The following is a 20,197-nucleotide window of genomic DNA, read 5'->3' on the forward strand; positions in this document are numbered from 1 at the left end:
AACGTACTCTTTCTGTACATTGGGACATTCTTATAATCTTGATAATTTCTGTATTGCGTATTTTCTTTTGTAAATGGTAGTGTACTCAAAGTTAGACACGGTTTGTAAAACTGCTAACAATCGAAATATACGGACTGCTGCCTAAAGGAATACAGATAATTTCAATGACGTAAATAACCCCTGGCCTTTCAAACGTGGTCACTCTTTCATTCCGATAGGAGGCTGAAGTGTTCAATCAGTCTAAGACCAGATGATTTTATTTGTGAGGAAGAGTTTCTATTGTCGTTTTCGGATGGGGAACATACGGTACAGCTGAATTAATTTTAGATTACATTTTATTTTTAAGTTTCTACTTATAACTAGAATTGTAAGTAAACCTAGATATTAACCTTTCAACCATAAATACTAACGTTAGATTTACATTTTTACTAGCGGAAAATTAAGCCTAGTCACAATACTTCAATATTTATTTATATTTTATAACTATTACTTATATGATACGTTAACAATAACACTAATACTAGTAACACTAACAGTCATACTAACACCGTAGCTCCGACAGTAACCGATAAGATAATTTTAGTAATTTATATTAATTTTAGATATATTTTAAGTTAAACAATCCGAGTTAAGATTCTCGTAAACTTAAAGAAAAGAAAAGATTAGTTTGTAGTTTTGTATGTTATATGTGTTAGCTGTTATTCTTAATGTTATCTGATAGTGATATAGTTTTTGATTATAATCTAAATATTACTTGCTAGTACTAGTAGTGTTAATACTAATAGTAGCAGTACTGGTACAGACTACTGAAGAGTGTTTGATATTACTATAACTACTAGCACTAGTTTAGAGTTTAATTAAATGCTGAAACAGTGTAAATGTTAAGTGTCCAAACTGCATCTGATCGAACTGTTATCAATATTCATGTAGATTGTTTGATAAGAAGAATCTGAATTTACAATTGGATGTGAATCAATAGTTTTAATATAGAATGTGCTTATTACTGTTGCAAAATTCTAAACAGTTGTTACAAAATACTTTTTTGAAATCATATAAATATGTCATCTATTTTTCATAGTTTTGGTTCTTAAAGTGCTTTGTCTGAATTTGCTCATGAAATTAACATTTATAAATAGTGCATTCATTTTACTAGTGGACCATATTATATTTAAAATGTTTTTTTGGATAATAATAAATTATTACTTTATAATTAAGAAAATAGACATTAATGAGCTCTAAAAAAGGTACTCTGTGGAATGTTATGGTAAACATTATATGAAATAAATGTTAAGCCCAATCTATCATTCATTTTACCAATATAACTGTGACAAGTGGTAAATCAGATGATAGATTTGACCTCACATTTATTTTTCAGTATTGTAAACAGCTTTTTTGATGAATAATTTACAGAAATACATTAGTAGCATAAATGCTGCATATTCAATGTTTAAGACATCTCAAAACATCGGACATGTAATGTAAAATGTTTTCAAAAATAAATTCAGTTATTTGTATCAAACATGACATATTAAACTTATAACATAAATATTAATTAAGTTTTGTCAACAGTGTTTTTTGGTACAAATGATGCTGGAATTATTACAAATATCCCTCAAAATGTTATCAGCTTATTACTCTAATATAACATTATACACATACTACTGTTTATGTAATATACCCACCTGAATGAACATTAGGCCTACATGTGTACTTTCTTTTACTTTCAATTTTCAGAAATATCAGTCGAAAACAATGCTTTTCTTCTTGTATAGGTAATGTTTACTATGTATTATGTACAACTTATTACATTCATTTCCATACAACATAAACATCTTAATCTTTTTACAGGTAAGGTTCCGTAAAGGTTCTTGCCAAAATTTATTTGTGACCCCCAGTTCTACCATTCTAACTGTTATATATGAAAAATGATGATGCATCAACACTATCAATTCCCTTCACAATCTTGAACTTCTCATTCAGATACTCCTAACTCATCTTTTTTCAAGAGAAAACAATTTGAGAGATTTCAACCTCTCCTCGTATGACAATCCCTCCATCCCAGGCACCATTCTAGTAACCCTTCTCTGAACCCTTTCCAACAATTCAATGTCTTTCCTAAATTAAGGAGCCCAAGACTGAACACAATATTCCAAATGGCCTAACCAGGGACCTATACAATGAAGTAATAACCTCTCTAGATTTGTATTTAATAGTTCTGTAGATACAACCTAAAATTATATTTGCCCCACCACTAGCAACAGCACACTGCTTGGATGGCTTTAGAGACTAAGCGACTATTACACCAAGATCTCTCTCCATCATAACAATGTTAAGGTTATTCCGATCCAAATTATACTTATAATTCAAGTTACGATAACCCACATGCATTATCTTGCATTTATTATAAATAAAATTCATTTGCCATTTATTTGCTCAACTCACTAAATGATCTACATCCTTTTGTAAATCAGCAGCATCCTCTTCACAGCTACTAACACCCAAGACCTCAATATCATCTGCAAGTTTAAGTAATTTATTGACTATTCCTTTATCTATTTCATTGATGTAAATTAAAAAGAACAAATGTCCTAAGACTAAGCCCTGAGGTACCCCACTTGTGACATTAATCCAGTTTGACTGAACTCCATTTGGAACAACCCTCTGCTTTCTTCCATCCAGCCACTTTTCTATCCAATTTGCTAACTTATCCCACATATATAGAGATATTTTTTTTACAAGCCTTTTATGTGGCACCTTGTCAAATGCTCTCTTAAAATCCAGATACACCAAATCTACACCATTACCCTCTTCTACATAAGCAGTCACCTTTTCAAACAATGTCAAAATAGTTGTAAGGCAAGATTTTCCATTAGTGAAACCAAGTTGACTCTCCAATAAAATTCTAAACTTTGTTAAATGACTTTGCAAAACATCTTTTAACACTTTCCAAGACTCTTCCCACAACTGATGTAAGACTAATAGGTTTATAATTACTGGGACAATTTTTTATAACCTCCCTTGAAAAGAGGGTTACATTAGCTAACTTCTAATCCTCTGGTACTTGCCCTATTCAAGGACTGACAAGGACTTTTATCACCTGTATACGCCTCCTGAATTTGCTGTGCCTTCCCATACCTTTCCTGAGAATTCAGTTTGGCCTTCCACAGTTTTTCTTTTACTTTATTTCTCAGGTATGTGATGTTTTATCATTCGCTCCTATTTCTTATGACCCAGGTATTCTTTACTGCATGACTATTCTTCCCAACTCTATATGAGTTTTCTACCATTCCCTTACTTTTGGATCCATGCTGAACAATTCGCCTCTCAGTTACACGACGATGTTAGCATGCCTTATCTCACCCATGGGCTTTGGATCAGTCTGCCCTTTCCCATCTGGTAGCCTGTTTGTCTCAGTCAGAGCCAAGTGTGGGACCAATTCCAGTTTCTTATCCTTCCCCTTCTCAACCCTTACCCATCCTACCTTCTCGAGGTGCCACAGCTCGTTGTTTTTCTAGACGATGCACGATACATCACCAACAGTTCTGGTGACTACCTGATGGGAGCTAGACTTGCAGCCTTTATTCATCAACAGCACCCTTTCATCAATGGTGTTTGGGTTCTTCAAGTTTTGTTGAAAGGATTTCCCATTTCTTGCCACAGATCCCTTGTCCCCTGTACCCATTTCCTTCCCTTCACCTTGGGATCTTGTTATTTGTCAGCATCTACCAGAGGCAGTGTAGGACCTCCTTGCTCAACAGGCTATCCAACCTGTTACCCATCATTCCCTGTGGTATTACTCTTGTCTATTTGTTGTTCCCAAGAAAACTGAGGACTGGAGGCCTGTTATTGATTTGTCCTGCCTCAATTGCTTCATTCACCTCACCTGTTTCACCATGGAGTCCTGTTTCACCCTCTGGTGGGCATTTTCTCCAGGCTTATAGATGATCAAGATGAACATTTCCAATGCTTACCTACATATTTTTGTCTCAGCATGGTCTTGTTCATATCTTCCATTTGTCCATCACAGGGTGGTGTACTAATTCCACACCTTACCCTTTGGGCTTGCTTCTGCACCTTATGTTTTCTGTTGGTCAGGGTTTTTGCTCATCATCTTCATGCCCTGGGGCTGTTTCCATTATTACTTGGATGACTGGCTTCTTCTGGCCCATTCTGAATGGGAGTCAGCCAGTCATACTCATCAGCTCCTTCAAGTGGCTGCTCGGGTGGGCTTATTACTCAAATTGAAGAAGACCTACCTACATCCTACCTAATACCTTGTACATTTGGGTGTCCTTTTCAACACTCACCTCAGTCGGGCCCAACCTTCTCCTTTCCGACCCCATTCTATGGAATTGTCAGTTTGTCTCTCCCTGTCTGCTCTTGTGAGGTTCTATTGCTTTTGGGGATGTGGTCTTCCACGACATTGCTGATCCACATAGGTCGTGCACACATGCATTCCCTACAGTGGGTGCTGCATGATCAATGGGATCCCTTTGCTTGGGATCCCTTGGATGCTCCTATTACTCTTTCACCTTCTGTAGCAGATGATCTGATTTGGTGGTTGGACAAGACTCGCACATCTTTAGGAGTCCCACTTTCTCCTCCTTCTTCAGATGTAAATCTGTTTATGGACATGTCCCATCAGGGCTGGGGTGCATGTGTCAATCACCAGGAGGCTTTGGGTCTTTGGTCTGTAGATGAGCAGTCATTCCATATTAATGTCCTAGAGTTTCTAGCTATCAGTCAGGCTTTGGATTACTTCCTCCCTATCACCTTATTGTCTGGTGATGATTCTTTCCAACAATTCAAAAGTGGTGGCATATGTCAATCACCAAGGTGGAACTTGGTTGAGATCCCTCTGTTTTCGTACATTGGATCGCTTCAAGCGACCACATTTGTTTAATTGTGTGTCATGTTCCAGGTGCTTTCAATCTAGTGGCGGATCGCCTTTCCCGCCCCGACAAGATTTATCCATCCTCTCATTTTCCTGTGGCTTGGCAGTCGGTTTTTTCCTCATTTCGATACATTTTCCACCACCCTGAATCACAAGTTATCTCTCTATTGATACCTTCAGTCAAGATTGGTTGCAGAAATTCCTATATGGTTATCCTTCTATCTGATTACTTCATCAGATGGTTTCCCTAATCCATACCACTCCATGCCAGGTCCTTCTGATAGCTTCCTGTTGGCTGGCTCAACCATGGTTTCCTTGTTTGCACCAACTTCAGTTATTCACTCCTGTACCACTTCCCTTATTTTCCGACCTCCTTCATCAATCCCAGTCACCAGTTTTACATTCTGCTGTTCACGTCCCCCGTCTTCACACCAGGCTTTGTCCAGTCCTTGGTGTGAAGATCTGGTTTGTAGCTTTCCATGTGGCTCAGTCCATACGTCCTTCTTTTATGGAAGTGGAAAGTCTTTCACACCTGGTCCAATGCCCAGAGATTTCCTACTGTGACTGGTGTCTCCAAGTTTCTCACGTGGCTTTTTGACTGAAGGTCTTTGGTCTATTTAATTTCAGGTTGACGGGCAGCTTTGCCCCATACTTTTTGTCTTTTCAGTTACTGTAGAGTCTTTGCTTCACCCCTCCTTACCATGTTAATCCCTTCTTTCTGGACTGGAATATTAATGTGGTTCTCCATTCCCTTACTTTACCTCTGTTCAAACCTTCTTCTTTGTGTTCTATGTTTCATCTTTCCCTTAAAGTGTATTTCCTTCTCCTTTTGGCCTGTGGTCCTCAGTGGTCTGACTTGTTCGTCATCGACGATACTCTCACACTTTACCACTACACCTATCTTCTCCTTTATCTAGATTGTTCCTTCTCCCCCAAAACCTCAGTGGCTCGAGAATGTAACTCCTCCTTTTATCCTATCTTCCTTCCCTCTATTTCTCATCTCTACTTTCATTGTGATCCGGATAGACTTCTGTGTTCAGTGAAAGCCCATTGTTGCTATGTTGCTCGCACGACTTCCTTCCATGGTTTCTGTTCTTAACTCTTTATTCTGTGGCAGTAATCTTCCTCTAGAGATCTATCCCCTTCTATCCTCACCAGTTGGGTTTATCATGTGATACAGTTGGCTTATTCCTCCTTGTCCCCTTCCCACTGGAATTTGTTTAGAGTCACTTCTCATCAAACCTGACACCTCATGTTTTCCCTCACTTCTCATCTTCGTCAGCCTTCGGAGGAAATCCTGCAATTGGGAATGTGGACCACCCCTAACACTTTCATCTCTCATTATTTACATCATATCGTGGTTTCGTCTTCCTCAGGTTTTTGCCTCCATCTGTGCTGTTCTTCAAACTTCATTGTGACTCTAAGACTGGGTAAATTTCTCTTTATGCTTTATTTTATTTCAGGGGCCCATCCTTCTTACAGTCCTTACATGGATCCTGCTCTGTGGCGAGTGGTGCCTGACCATGTATTCTTTAACTCTAAATCTGCATTGTATAACCATGTTGACTCACGCTTCATCTTCCAAGGCTTCGCAATGCTCATCATCTCCAGCATATTCTCTTCCCCCCATTTCTTCTAGTGGAGTATGGGAATCCTTACCATTTACCAGTTCCAAGCCAGTGAGGTAGCTGATTGTGAAGGCACCCTCCTGAATGGCTATAACCATTCAGTGCAGGGTAGGGTATTGGTGTTCTGCAGGTGTAGATGACATAATATCCTTGAATTTGCCATAATCAATACAATGGGGTGAATACACCCCTTTGTTTGGGAGCCTTCATCCTACCCTCACATGGATATCGGTACCCTGTGGGCAGGTTTTGGATTTAGAGTGAACCAGTCAATATAAGTCCTCACACAGGTTTCAAGTTGTCTATCTTCCTCCCTCAATTTCCTCCATCATTGTTGTGGGTCACAGCAGTGGTACATGGATTGTTCCAGTTCTATTCTTGGCTATCACTCGTTCTCTCTTCTTACTGGGATGTTATTGTCAGCCTGTTTGATGGTTGGGGGAGTTGATTGCATGTTATAGACATCCTTTCGATACCCGATGTCAAGTTCCCAGATTAATTGCTCAGAGCTAATCCTTACATCATACCTGCCAATCAGAGTGGTTCTCACTTGCCCAGTTTTTGAGTTTGAGGTGAAGATGGTTGGATCCTCATCCTACCCTTGCATGGATGTTGGTACCCCACGAGGAGGTTTTGGATGTAGTTGACTTGCCAAGTATGATCCGCTGCACCCTAGCCACTCAATACCCAGGGGTGCATCCTTGTTTACCCACTTTTCTCATTATGTGATTGAGTTACAATATCTTTCTCTGGTTAGGATCACTTTCCTACCACATTCTATCCCACTCGGATGTGCTCCTCTCATTTTCTACCCTGATATCTTACACATTCCACACATGCACAAAGAATATACCTGGCTTAGAAGTGGTGTGGTTCTCCAGTTCAGATTTACCGATCTGACTCCCTCATCTACAGAGATATCTGTCAGATGCTTTCGGGGGATACATCTGTTCCACCCTTGCACCGGTCTCTCCTCCTCCTCGGTGTGGGATTCTAGCTAATTTTGTGAGTTGAGGGAAGTACCATATTGGAAGTTATAATTTTCCTATACTGAAAATGTATTTCTGATAGGTATCTCCCTACACTTGCACTTCCCACCCTTCCTCCCCACACACTTCAGGTGCTTCTGTTTTCTGCCAAACTTTGAAGTGATAGTTCAGTAGAGGTGCATAGAGGGAGTCACTTGTATCATGTGAGTGTACTATGCTCCTATTGGTAGAGAGGTGATGCATGATGATTTGGCATGCGTAAAGAAAAGTTCACATATAAGGGGGCAGCAATGAACGAGAAGGGGGGGATCATATCGGAAAGACATTTTCAGTATAGCAAAGTGATAACTTTTAAAGTTATTTAACAAAGTTTAAAATTTTGTTGAATAGTCAGTATGGTTTCACTAGAATAAAGTCTTGCCTTACTAATCGTTTGACATTTCTTGAAAAATTACTGCTAATAAAAGCAGAGGATTGTTATAAGTAGAGTTCAATCAAACTTTAGTAATGTCACAAGTGGGTTACCTCAGGGCTCAGTGTTGGGATTTTTGCTGTCTTTGTTTTTAATCAATTATATAAATGAATAGTCAAAAATTATTTAAATTTATAGATGATACTAAAATTTGTGGTGTTCCTAACTGTGAGAATGATGATGCCACTTTACAAAAAGATTTAGATTGATTGGAGAGTTGGGTGAATAACAGGCAGTGACTTTTAATTACAGTAATTGCAAGGTATTGCATGTAAGTTATCATATTTTGAATTATAACTATCATTTTGATGGGAATAACTAATATTGTTATGGAAGAAAAGGATCAATCTCTTAAGCTATTTAAGCAGTGTGATGTTACTAGTGGTAGGATAAATATTTTTTGGGGTTGTATATACAGAAATATTGAACATAGGGCTCCTTAGCTTAAGAAGGACACTGAGTTGTTTGAAAGGGTTCAGAGAAGGACTACTAGGATGATACCTGAGATGGAAAGATTTTCATAAAATATCTGAAATTGTTTTATCTTGAAAAATGAAGAGTTGGAGGGGATATAATTGAAGTGTTCAAGATTATTAAGGGATTTGATAGTATCAATGCATCTTTTTCATACTTAATGGTGAGAATGGAATGACAAGGAGACACAGGTATGAATTGTGATTAGGTAGAAGTCATCTTCAGCTTAGACAGTTTTACTTTTTTAACAGAGTGGCTAGCCATTGGAGTAAGTTGCCTTCAGATGTGGTGAATGCAATAGATTTCAGTTTGAGGGAAGGCTTGATGAATATTTAAATTATCAGGGCTGGATTTGAGTTGATGTTTTGTTTTTAAGTAGATGAGACAGCTTTGATGAACCAACAGGCTCCCTGTTTTCCCTTAAAGGTTATGTTTTTTTCTAAAAATTAGTATTATCTTATCTTTTAAACAACCTGAGATTGTGAGTGTAATATACAGACAGTAAGGGACCACTTGGTCTTCCAAGGCTGCCCTTGCACACTCATAATTTAGGTAATTAAAACTTTAAATCCACTATTTATTTTTATGTAAATCATTAATTTGTTTCTTCTCTTAAAAGCCCTCCCCCCTTATAATGCTAAAAACTGGGTTTTGATACTTGTGGTGGACATAGCTCAGATAGCCCATTGTGTAGCTTTGTGTTTCACTACAAATAAACAAATCTCCTGTTAAACTCCTGTAAAGTGTGTGCCTCCACTGCTGTTAGTGGTAACTCTTTCCACAAATCAGTCATCATGTTATAAAAATAAGCTATGTTCCACTTTAGACAGTTATCTTTTCCAAAATGCAAGTGTGTGTTAATTTAGGGCATTTACCACTGTCCTATCCTACAGTGTCCCACCTGTTAAAAATTACTTATCTATGGAACCTAGCAGAAAAAAACCTTTATCTTATTTATCCCCTAGATAGTCTTGTAAACTTCAGTAAAATCACCTCTTACCATTCTTTTCTGAACAGAAAACAAGAGATTTTAAATTATCCCTATAAGATAACTCTTCCATCTCTGGAATCATCCTGGTAGCCCTTCTCTGAACCATTTTCAATAAGTCAGTATCCTTTGTAAAATATGGAGACTAAAACTATACATAGGATTTAAGTGAGGCCAAACTAGTGATTTGTATAAATTTTCTTTTTGATTTATAATCAATATGTTTATAAATACATCTTGAAATTCTATTAGCTTTACTACTTGCATCAGAGAACAGAGCATTGCTTTGATGACTTGAGTGACTTATCCATCACTATACCGAGATCCTTTTCTTCAGTCATATGAGTTGTTTCCTATTTATATTACATGTATGATCCAAAATATTATAACCCAGATGCATTACCTTGCATTTACTATGAGTAAAGGTCATTTGCCAAATAATTTTCCAACATACTAATTGGTCCAAGTAATTTTTAATACTCAGTATCTTCAGTACAACTAGAAATACCCAAGAATTGAATACCATCAGCAAGATTTACTAATCTGCTAATTACATGTATATCCCTATCAATATAATTAATGGAAAAAAGAAAAAGCAAAGGCCCAAGTACCAACCACTGAGACATTTTACTAGTAACAAGGGACCACTTTGACTAGACTCCATTAATAACCTTATTGCTTTCTCCCATCTGACCACCTTACATTCCATTTAGTCTTTCCATAACCTATGCCAATGTGATTTTCTAAGCTAATCTTTTGAGTGGTACCAACATTTTTGGGAGAAATCAACTTCACTAAGTTCATACTCATTCCACCATCCAGATAACAAGTAACAACTTCAAAAATTAAAGATTAATAAGGCAAGATTTCTCTTTAGCAAATCTGTGTTTGCTTACACTTATGATTGCTCGACTTGCAATCTGAGGGTCGCGGGTTCGAATCCCCGTCACACCAAACATGCTCGCCCTTTCAGCCATGGGGGCGTTATGAGGTGACGGTCAATCCTACTATTCGTTGGTAAAAGAGTAGCCCAAGAGTTGGCGGTGGGTGGTGATGACTAGCTGCCTTCCCTCTAGTCTTACACTGCTAAATTAGGGACGGCTAGCGCAGATAGCCCTCATGTAGCTTTGTGCGAAATTCAAAAAAAACAAATAAGTCTAATATTGCATTCTTCCTTGTTGGTTCTCTTACTTTCTGGTATAGAAAACTATCTTAAGTCACTTCAACACATCTCTCTTCCCTATTATACTTACAATCACAATCAATATGTCTAACATCTCCCATAATTATTATGTCAGTACTCTTAGTAGTAACAGTCATCATCTCAGTATACAATTTTTCATTGACATAATCTGTCTTATTATGACCTCTAACAATTACCAGTGAGAAAACATTCAACTCTTAAAAGTAGAGCTGGGCATTAAAATAAATTAGTGTTATGTAAAATAATTGATTAATCGGAGTGATGATTAAATTGATGCATGTTACAAAACTAATCAGATAGTATTTCTGATTATTACTCTTTTTGATTGCTCATAATTGAAATTATGATTAAATTGATGAATGTCATGAAAACAATCAACTAAACAAAATTAGAGCTCTTGATTATTACTGTTTTTGATTATTCCAGTTATCAAAATAATTGAAACAATACCATTATGTATGTTTCTTTTTACGTGCAAAGCTACATAATGGGATGTCTTTGCTTGTCCAACTGCAGGTATCAAAAACCCAATTTTTAGCATTACAAGTTTTTTTGAGCCATCTCATGAGAATAACGGATTAGTTTTGTTACTAGCCATCTCATAAAAATAATCAATTGTTGAGCTCGATAATGAGTCAATTAGCAAATGTCACTAACCACCACATAACTACCAATTTTACATCTTCAATCCCAACAAACTACAGTTTATCTGTTATTTGAACAGCCCTCCCCCATTTAAAAAGTTTGTTACTCTTAAATAACTTATAACCTAGAATTATAAAATAATTCCTTTTTTTCATTGTTCTCAAAATCTAAAGTTTCAATAATTCCCCTTATATCAGTCTTCCATTTCAACTAGATCCTTCAGCTCGCCCATTTTGTTCCTTATACTCCTAACATTAGAGTAATAGCAACTAAGCTTATTCTTGAATCTTCTATGTTTATTTTAAAATCTGACAGACTTATCTGTAAAACTATTACTTCTTATTATCTAAATCACCTATTTTCTAACTCCATGTTACTCCAATCACCTCTACGCAAGTTTTAAAAAATGTCATTATTGAATATTCAGAGCATCCCCAAACATCCTGGTGTCTAACCTGTCAAGCCCATATAATTTACCCTTACCCTGAAAATGATCATACTGGTTCAGTCAGCTCACACGTTGCTCTAAGCCAATGTGGGTTATGGAACAGGGGTGTGTTATCAGACATGAACAGGTGTGCCATGAAATTTTGGAAAAGTTGCAAATTGAAAATAAAAATGAATAAATTAAATGTATCTTTCATAAAAATTAGTCTCGTAGATGGAACCAAAATGTATTTTGTTTTGTTACTTTTTCAGTGTACAGGTGTTATACTCTACATCACACTATGCTCTAATGATTTTGTAGTTCACATGATAATACATTGTGTGTTGGACCTAATTTTCTTAAGGTGCTGGGGGTGGGGTGTCATGCAACATTTTTATTAAAAAATTGTGCCTTAGGCTGGAAAAGATTGGGTATTGTTTATTTTCTTGCATTTCATACAAACACTACTGGGTGAAATTGTTTGAAACTTGAGATGAATATTCTAGAAATTATGTAGCTTCTACAAAATAAAATATCTAATTTTTACAGGTGATATCTTTGTGATTTTCAGCTTCAAAAAGTTGAAAATATAGTTTTTTTTTAAAGAAAGAACAAAAGGTGCTTAACTTTATTGTAAATTTCAATTATTTGATTTTGATACTGTCCTGCATTCTTATACGTTTTTTTTTATTAAAGTTCTTATCTTTGTTTGGATTTGAAAAACACTGCACATAGTTTCACTGTGTTTACAATCACTGACGAATAATAAAAATAACTTTTTACCACATCAAAATTTTAACAAACTGATTTTTTTTTAAATTATTAACTGTCTGTGCATACGTAGGAGTCAAAGTGCACATGCCATGATCTTTTACAGAGTCCCATTCAACTTTGTATTATGTATTTGATGTCAGAGTAATAAACTATTTATTTTACCCTACTCTGCTGATAGTGACAGTTCATGTTAGAATAAATATTGGATAACATATACAGGGATATTGAGAAAAATTTTTAAATATGCATTTCTGAGGTTCTAGAGGCTATGCAAATGCAATATGTAGATTGTACAATGGCCTAAAGAACTTCTATTCTTCACTTGAACATCATCTTCCACTCTGACTTGTCAGAGCCTGGGTTAAACTGATATAATTTCACAGATGTATCTTAAATACTTTTGTAACACATTTGATTTCTTTGTGTAGAACAGACTTGTTGTTTTACTAAACGTTTGCAACATTTTATATATATATATATATATATACTTTGTAAATTCAGAATTATAATCAATATTCCTTCTTCAATACAGGGTTGGTATATTGGACCAATCCTGTGCACAGTTGGTTAATCAGAAAGTTTGATTTAATATAGTAATATATTTCAAACCCTTTATACATGGAAGGTGCTCACAAAAATCTTTTCTTCTAGTAAATATCAACAAGTTAAGCTTTAATTTATGTGTTTAGTGCATTAGCCAGTGATTTCTCAAAGCAGATATGTAGGCAACTACATAGCACCATAACAATGCAGATTAAAAAACAGTGATTGGCTAAAATCAATAAAACTACACTTGTATTAAAGTTGGTGCTATTTTGTTCACAACTATTTTGATTTTCTTTCAAGGGGACTCTGAGTGCTGTATTGTGCTGAGAAAAATTCAGGAAATCCACAGACACTAATGTTACCCTTTTAAACATTCTAAAATCATCCCAAAATCAACATTCACATTTAAAAAAAAAAATTTCTATTAAATTAGATAGAATTCTTTCTTAAGTAAATTTTGACTTTGAAGTATTTAAAAAAAATCAATGCTTAGATGAATTATTATAAGTTTATATACTATAATTTTTAAAATTCAATGTCACAATTTTGCACTTGGTGCAGGATGCATCCAGCTGTGCAACATATATTGAAGCCTTGAATTCTGCTAATTAATTTATTTCCTCACCTAACCAAAGGAAGCATGCATCATAGGGTGACATATCTGTTTTTATCCCTAAACCTCAAAAGGAGTTCTTTTTCCAAGCTATTTTTTAGCAGTTCTTCTTTTATACAATTTTCAACATGATTTGTTTCTTCATGCACTAGAGCAGTATTTTCCAACCACTGGTTTGTGGACTGGTGCCAGTCTGTGGGGTTTCATGGAAACAAAACTGACTAAGTATTCATACGTAAATTGTTATGGTTTTACACTGTACTTTTAGTGGGCCGGGATAGTTTAGGGAGGTAGCGAGCTGGTCCCTGGTATTGAAAAGATTGAAAAATGCTGCACTAGAGAATGTTTCTTGGTACCTTCAACTGAACTGTCAACTCAGTCTGTAACGTTGTGTATTTTAGCACCTGGCAAGCAAATTCTAGTTGTAGTCTTTCTGTGCTTCCCACTATAAATAATTATCAGTGTGATTAACAAGCAAGTCAACCACTATTTAAAACTCCTATTTTCAAAGTAACCTTTATCACAACTCTATTCATTCCTGGTTTCTTTTCCCCTATTTCTGCTCCTGATTTGCTATTTTCCTGCTGTAATAGTGCAATCTTCCCCAAAGTTATCTCTAACTGAAGGATTTCTTCCACAGGGTCTGATTTGATAGGGTTATTCCTAGAAGCATTACAAGTACATAAAGTGAGAGTAGATCATAAGCATGGAAGAAGTTATAGGAAGAATTTTGAAAGATGCTTCCAAAAATAAACATCCAATTTTACGACAAGCTTGTCACGAAGCTTTAGGTAAGTGTTGTTGTAACAGTTTTTTTATTTTTAAATACAATTCCAAGTAATATAATCTAAAGGTATAAAGTTGCTCTGAAATTAATTATTATGTATCCTATGAAACATATTACTTTAATAAATGAGGGGAAATGTGGAATATACTTTGCTGTATAACTTTACTGTTTGAACATTTCACACTGTGTGCTACTTTTGTTTAGCTTTTTAACATGTTTTAAACACCTTTTTTCTGAAAGAGTTTCTGTATCATAAGTGTACACAGTAGTTGGGTCATGGTCCATCTAAATGAAATAAAAAAATAAAGTATTAACAATAATCAAACTATATAAAATATTTGATAGAATAATACGTGAAGTATTGGCAATATTTTCTTGGAGAGACAAAAATTCTAGAACCATATAATGTGATCCTCCATAATTCCTAACTTTGGTCATGCGTATTCTCTGTTATGAGTTTTGTGTGATTGTCATGTTGTTTGAGAAATACATAATAGCATGTTTATAGGATGACAAATAATATATAGTGAATTTTTTTATGTGAACATTCTTCCAGAAAATTATAACTTCATTGGAGGACATGGCAACTTTAAAATACCTATAATATGTGGTAGCCTTACTCACATTAACACCTGGAATTGCCTGACAATAAATCAAATACAGGGCCTATTGACTTTAGGGTAGGAATAGTTGTTCACTTTCTCAAATGATCCATGGAATCTCAGAGTGACTGGCTGAATCAACAGTTCAGAGTTGTAATTGGGTGATAAATCACCAAGATAATGGTCAGACATAGGTTGACAGGTGACCAGGGATGTACTGTATATTCCTCTAATACATCTACAGTGGAGTCAAGAACATGTGGACTGATCAAATGACTTTTGGGTGAATGTCTTGTTCACAGAGAGTAATGCTTCACACAGCAACCAAATACAATGAGCATATGTATTTGAGAGTGTCCATGGTAGAAAGAACTTTCTGTAACAGTGGGAACATAATAGTCTGAGCAAGGTTCAGTAGGACTGGTGGCCATACTGACCTTTATGTGTCACAATATGACACTATGAATGCCATATAATATATCTAATTTAAATTTTTATGTTCACTTCTTCTTGGGCTGTGGCAACAAAATATTCATTCATACTCATATTTTCTCTTATTTTTTATTATTCATAAAGGGTTATTACACACTTTTAATCTCTTTTATTCTCTGGTGTTTAGTAACCAAATTTTCTTCTAGCTCATCCAAAATGCATTGAGTTCTTACTCATTCTCAGTGGTAAATTGGTATCACATTTGAGCACCTTCTTTATCAAACATGGATTACCATATCTGAAGCCAAGGTCCTACTGGCTGATTATTGTTCTTTATTGTTGTTTTTTCAGCTCCACAAATAGCTGCTCTTCTATGGGTTGATGCTCTTAAACTTGCATCACAGTCAAAAGATGGAATAGGTTCTCTGTTATTCTCAGAGGACCTTCATATCTTCTACTACAATACCTGAAATTCCTTGGTTGTTGTCTTGAAAGTTCCGCTGGAAACCCAAAACCTTACACTTGATGGTCTGTCCTTTTGATGAAGCTTCTGTCATTTCCATGGTTGGTAAATCAAGAAATAGTTGTTTTTCTGGTATGTGAGGCTGTACTGGATACATCTCATGTCTATAAGTTGAAAGGGCAGACTTTTGGCATAGATGTTACTCCACCTCCTTTGTATCATTTATGATAAATTTTGCTTTTATTTTGGTTGTTATTACTTTAGTAACTTCTCTGGTAGAAAATGTGTCTCATCAGTCCATTTGTTATACAAAGGAATTCATTGCGCTGACTTGTTCCTGGTGTTCCTTTTTAGCAATGATGTTTCTGTACCCCCAGCTAAATAAAAAAGTAAAAGTTAAACTCACCTTTTTTTTAAAGGAAATTATTGATTCCTCTCTTAAATCCCTGTAAGAAGTGAGATTCCACTACTGCTCATAGCAAATCATTATACCAGTTAATCACTCAGTCCAACTGTCTGCCCAAGTAACCAATTGACCCAAGTTATTCTGTATACCTTAAAATACCTACCTGAGGCTAGAAGAATCCAACCTGTTAATATGTATATATTTATAGGTGAATGTCATTTAGATGAGAAGGACTTTTTAAAAAGTCATTTTATTATATTACCAATAAGTACAATGAACAAAAAACATTAAGACACGTATAGTTTCTTACATTTTGTGAGAGTCTGTGCATAAAATTCCATCAAATACAGTTTTTTTACAGATATAATAACCTTGATAATGATACACCAATACCCTTAAATAAGAACAAGTTTATATCCCTAAGTATGTTTGAGATACTGTATAATGTGTAGCAAAAATATATGGAGAAACTTCATACATAAAGATAAAGCAAACCCTGGGCCACAACATGTGATAGCTATAAATTATCATCTGTATCAAATAGATTTTTTGTTTGTTTAAATCAAAATTACAGAGAACATGTGAGACCTCTCTGTGTAATTCTCCAGAATACTATTATATTGTAGACTTCAGCTTGTATGTTAGTCATTTCTCAGAAGCTGCCATAAGACCATAAATGGTTGTTAGGATTAATGTGTAACTGTAACAAGAAAACAAAAGGTTGTTATGCTACAGTATATATATATACATATATATACATACATACATACATACACACATCTGGTATAATCTAACACTCTGTTAATATATAATTGTGAAATGTATTTTTAGCCAGATTGAAAATTAAGGAAATAAACAGTAATTAAATATACTCCTATATGAAAAAATTAAATTCACTTAATCATATAAAAATCACTAAATGTCTTTTGTTTATCATTACACTTGCCATCATTTAACAGTTTCAGTTTTCAAGTTTTGTGGAATTTTACTGAAACCCTCTGTTTTTTTACACAGAAACATTAGCCAACCAGGCTATGCAAAGGAGGCTTCCCCCTTTTGAGCTGAGGTAAGATTTTTTTTTTATTAGTTTAGATAGATACATTTATTTATTAGCTTTGCAAAATTTTAACATGCTGTCCCTAAATGTTATGTTATGACAATATATGTTTATGACTATTAAACCCAATTATAAAAAGTAATACAAACTGATTTAAACTGTTAGTAACAACTGTATTTTATAATTTTTTCATGATGTTTTAAAGAAACTAAATTTATTAAATATTTTTTCTTTTACATATTAAGGAAATTTTTTAGAATTTCAAAACTAACATGTTAAGGAAAAATAAAATATTTGTTGCACTAATCAACTAATTATAAGATATTTCTTTTATAAGGTACAGATGTTTGGAAGCTTTGCAGCTAGCATTAGAGTCAAAGAATCATAAATTGATATCACATAGTCTGAATGGTTTACAGGTGAGGCTTAAGTAACAGTACATGTAGATTTACTAAATGTGTTGGTTGTTTAATATTTACCTTGAAACAAGAAAACTAGTAGACTCCTATTATTTTCAAAATTTTAGTTTAACTTATTAATACATATATGAAATATATGATGTGAAGTATGAATTACTTACTTTAACAGAACTTTAAGTAACTTATTAAATCTTGTGGCTAACCTTGGACTAATGGTTAACATTCTTTGATTGTGAATCTGAGGATTCATGATTTGCAGGCTGTTGTTTGGGGCTGTGAGTGCATTATAGGCATGAACGTCAAATTCCACTAATTAGGGAAGCCCTAGAGTTGGCAGTGGATGCTGTTGTTTAGGTGCTTTTCCTCTAGTCTGCCAGTTCAGGATTAGGGATGGTCATATGCAGATGGCATTTTGTGTATCTTTTAGTAAAAATTCTGAAAAAAAGAACTTCTGTCATCTTTAAGTGACAGTTATGAGCTTATTTATATGGTAGTGTATTAGAGGATCCTTTAAATTATATTAGAAATAACTAACTTATTCTGGAAACTATAGAAAAATTAAGAAACTAAAATCAAGTTTTTTAAGCATAATGAAATTTAAGCAAGACATTTGATCTATTATGTTGTTATGCCTTCATTGTAAAAGTTCATAAGGTGGAAAACAAAGTTTCATGACAAATATCAAAAATACAATAATACCAAAAAACATCTTTAATTATCAAAGTTTTGTAATTGTGTCAAATTTCATCATCAGCTTTAAAACATTAATTCACAACATTCTAGCTACTGAAAACAACATCAGCTAGTAAGAAATGTTTTTGATGCAAGTGAAAGTGTAGAAAAAACACAAGTTTAAATGGTAACAATATAACAGAATGTACATTAAAACTTGTGACAGACAGAGAAAACATAAAGAAAGGTTAAAATATTAAAAATTGCATCTTTAACAAAAATAAATAAGTAAAAACAGTGGAAATATGGAAAAGATTAGATTAATGACAATGGAGTAAAATTGATGTTATTATTTAGTGTTGGGTGATAATAGAATAACTTTTTTTTTCAAAGATATCCAAGTAAAAAAATAATCTCTGCCATATCTGTTTATTACAAAAATATATTTACTGGCTTATACACTCATTTTGATAACTTCACACCAGACTTTTTCCAAATGTAACTTTTTTTCCAAGTATGCTAAATAATGTGTATAATACCTGTTCTGACTCGTTCTGTCATCACTGTAAAATTTCTAAAATTCATAACATATTATAAAGTAATTGGTATCCCCTTAATTTCTTGCACTCTATCACATAAACATTTTTTACCAAATAAAATAGAATCTTCAAAGAATCCATACATCATCTCAAAATATCCACTATTTCATATCACTCCTGTTGTGGACAAACAAAGTTTCAAACTCTTATCCCGATTTCAAAAAATAATGAAAACATATTGCCTGCAAATTAAGGTACTTTTAATATTTATTTCAACATAAATACACTTGTTGTAGTTGTAAAGCTACTTGTATTAGTAAAACTTCATTTTACATACAAATATATGCACATTTAAATTTAAGATATATGTGGATATAAGCTAACTAATTCACCTTAATCTTGTATCTTATTGCATAGTGAGATTAATAACCACTCCACCCTTCTTGGAAACTAAAATTCACAACTGTGGAACAATAGGTTATCAATTTGTTATTGATGAAAGCCTTTCATTCTGAGGTGATATCTCACCTCTTTACACAGAACAGCTTAATTCCTTTACACATCTGCTTATGAGTTTAGAATGCAATTATCCTTGAGCTAGCTACCACATAAACAAAACAGTTAACATTAACTGCACTAATGGGTGATATCATCATGTAACAATAGCCTTCTATCAATAAGAGGGCAGCATTAACTTCATTCTTTTCCTCATTGTTATTTAGAATGTACAGGTTCCAAAATTGTTAATCAATGATTTGAGACTTGTGATAATTTACATCTGAGTTAACTTTTGTTCAAGTTTTCTGGTTTAGTGTTCACTTTTTGCATAATCAGTGTAGTTTTTTAATTTCACTTAGAGAAAAAAAATACGTTGGGTGATTTCCTGGCATTATGAATTCTCAAATAATGGTAACTTCCGCTTCATCTTATGATAGTGATGAGGTTACTAACATGGGACTTGTGGCTGGTGGGGGCTTGTTGTCTATAGAGGATGTGACAGCCCTTGTTCAACATTTTGTAGGCTTCTTCATGCATACTGGGCCTCCTCCTCCCATCCATATGGCTGACATCACTTCTCCTCATTTTGAACATGGCCAAGATGTTAATTTTAACCAGATATTTTCCTACGAGGGTTTTCTCTAGGCACATATTTTTCAGTGGAGGAA

The 20,197-nt window shown here is 34.6% G+C and overlaps 1 protein-coding gene across 2 annotated transcripts in view; it reads left to right on the forward strand.

The window, feature by feature from the left end:
* The first annotated feature begins 232 nt into the window (after positions 1 to 232).
* LOC106477510 (brefeldin A-inhibited guanine nucleotide-exchange protein 3-like) overlaps positions 233 to 20,197 on the forward strand; it is a 128,862-nt gene continuing 108,897 nt past the window's right edge. For both annotated transcript variants that reach the window (XM_022381466.1, XM_022381467.1), the window contains exons 1-4: positions 233 to 306; positions 14,295 to 14,445; positions 17,359 to 17,410; positions 17,739 to 17,820. The gene's annotated coding sequence lies outside the window, so the exon portion shown is untranslated. The remainder of the gene's footprint in view (positions 307 to 14,294; positions 14,446 to 17,358; positions 17,411 to 17,738; positions 17,821 to 20,197) is intronic.

Source organism: Limulus polyphemus, unplaced genomic scaffold (assembly GCF_000517525.1).
Source record: "Limulus polyphemus unplaced genomic scaffold, Limulus_polyphemus-2.1.2 Scaffold166, whole genome shotgun sequence".
Classification (NCBI taxonomy): Eukaryota; Metazoa; Arthropoda; class Merostomata; order Xiphosura; family Limulidae; genus Limulus; species Limulus polyphemus.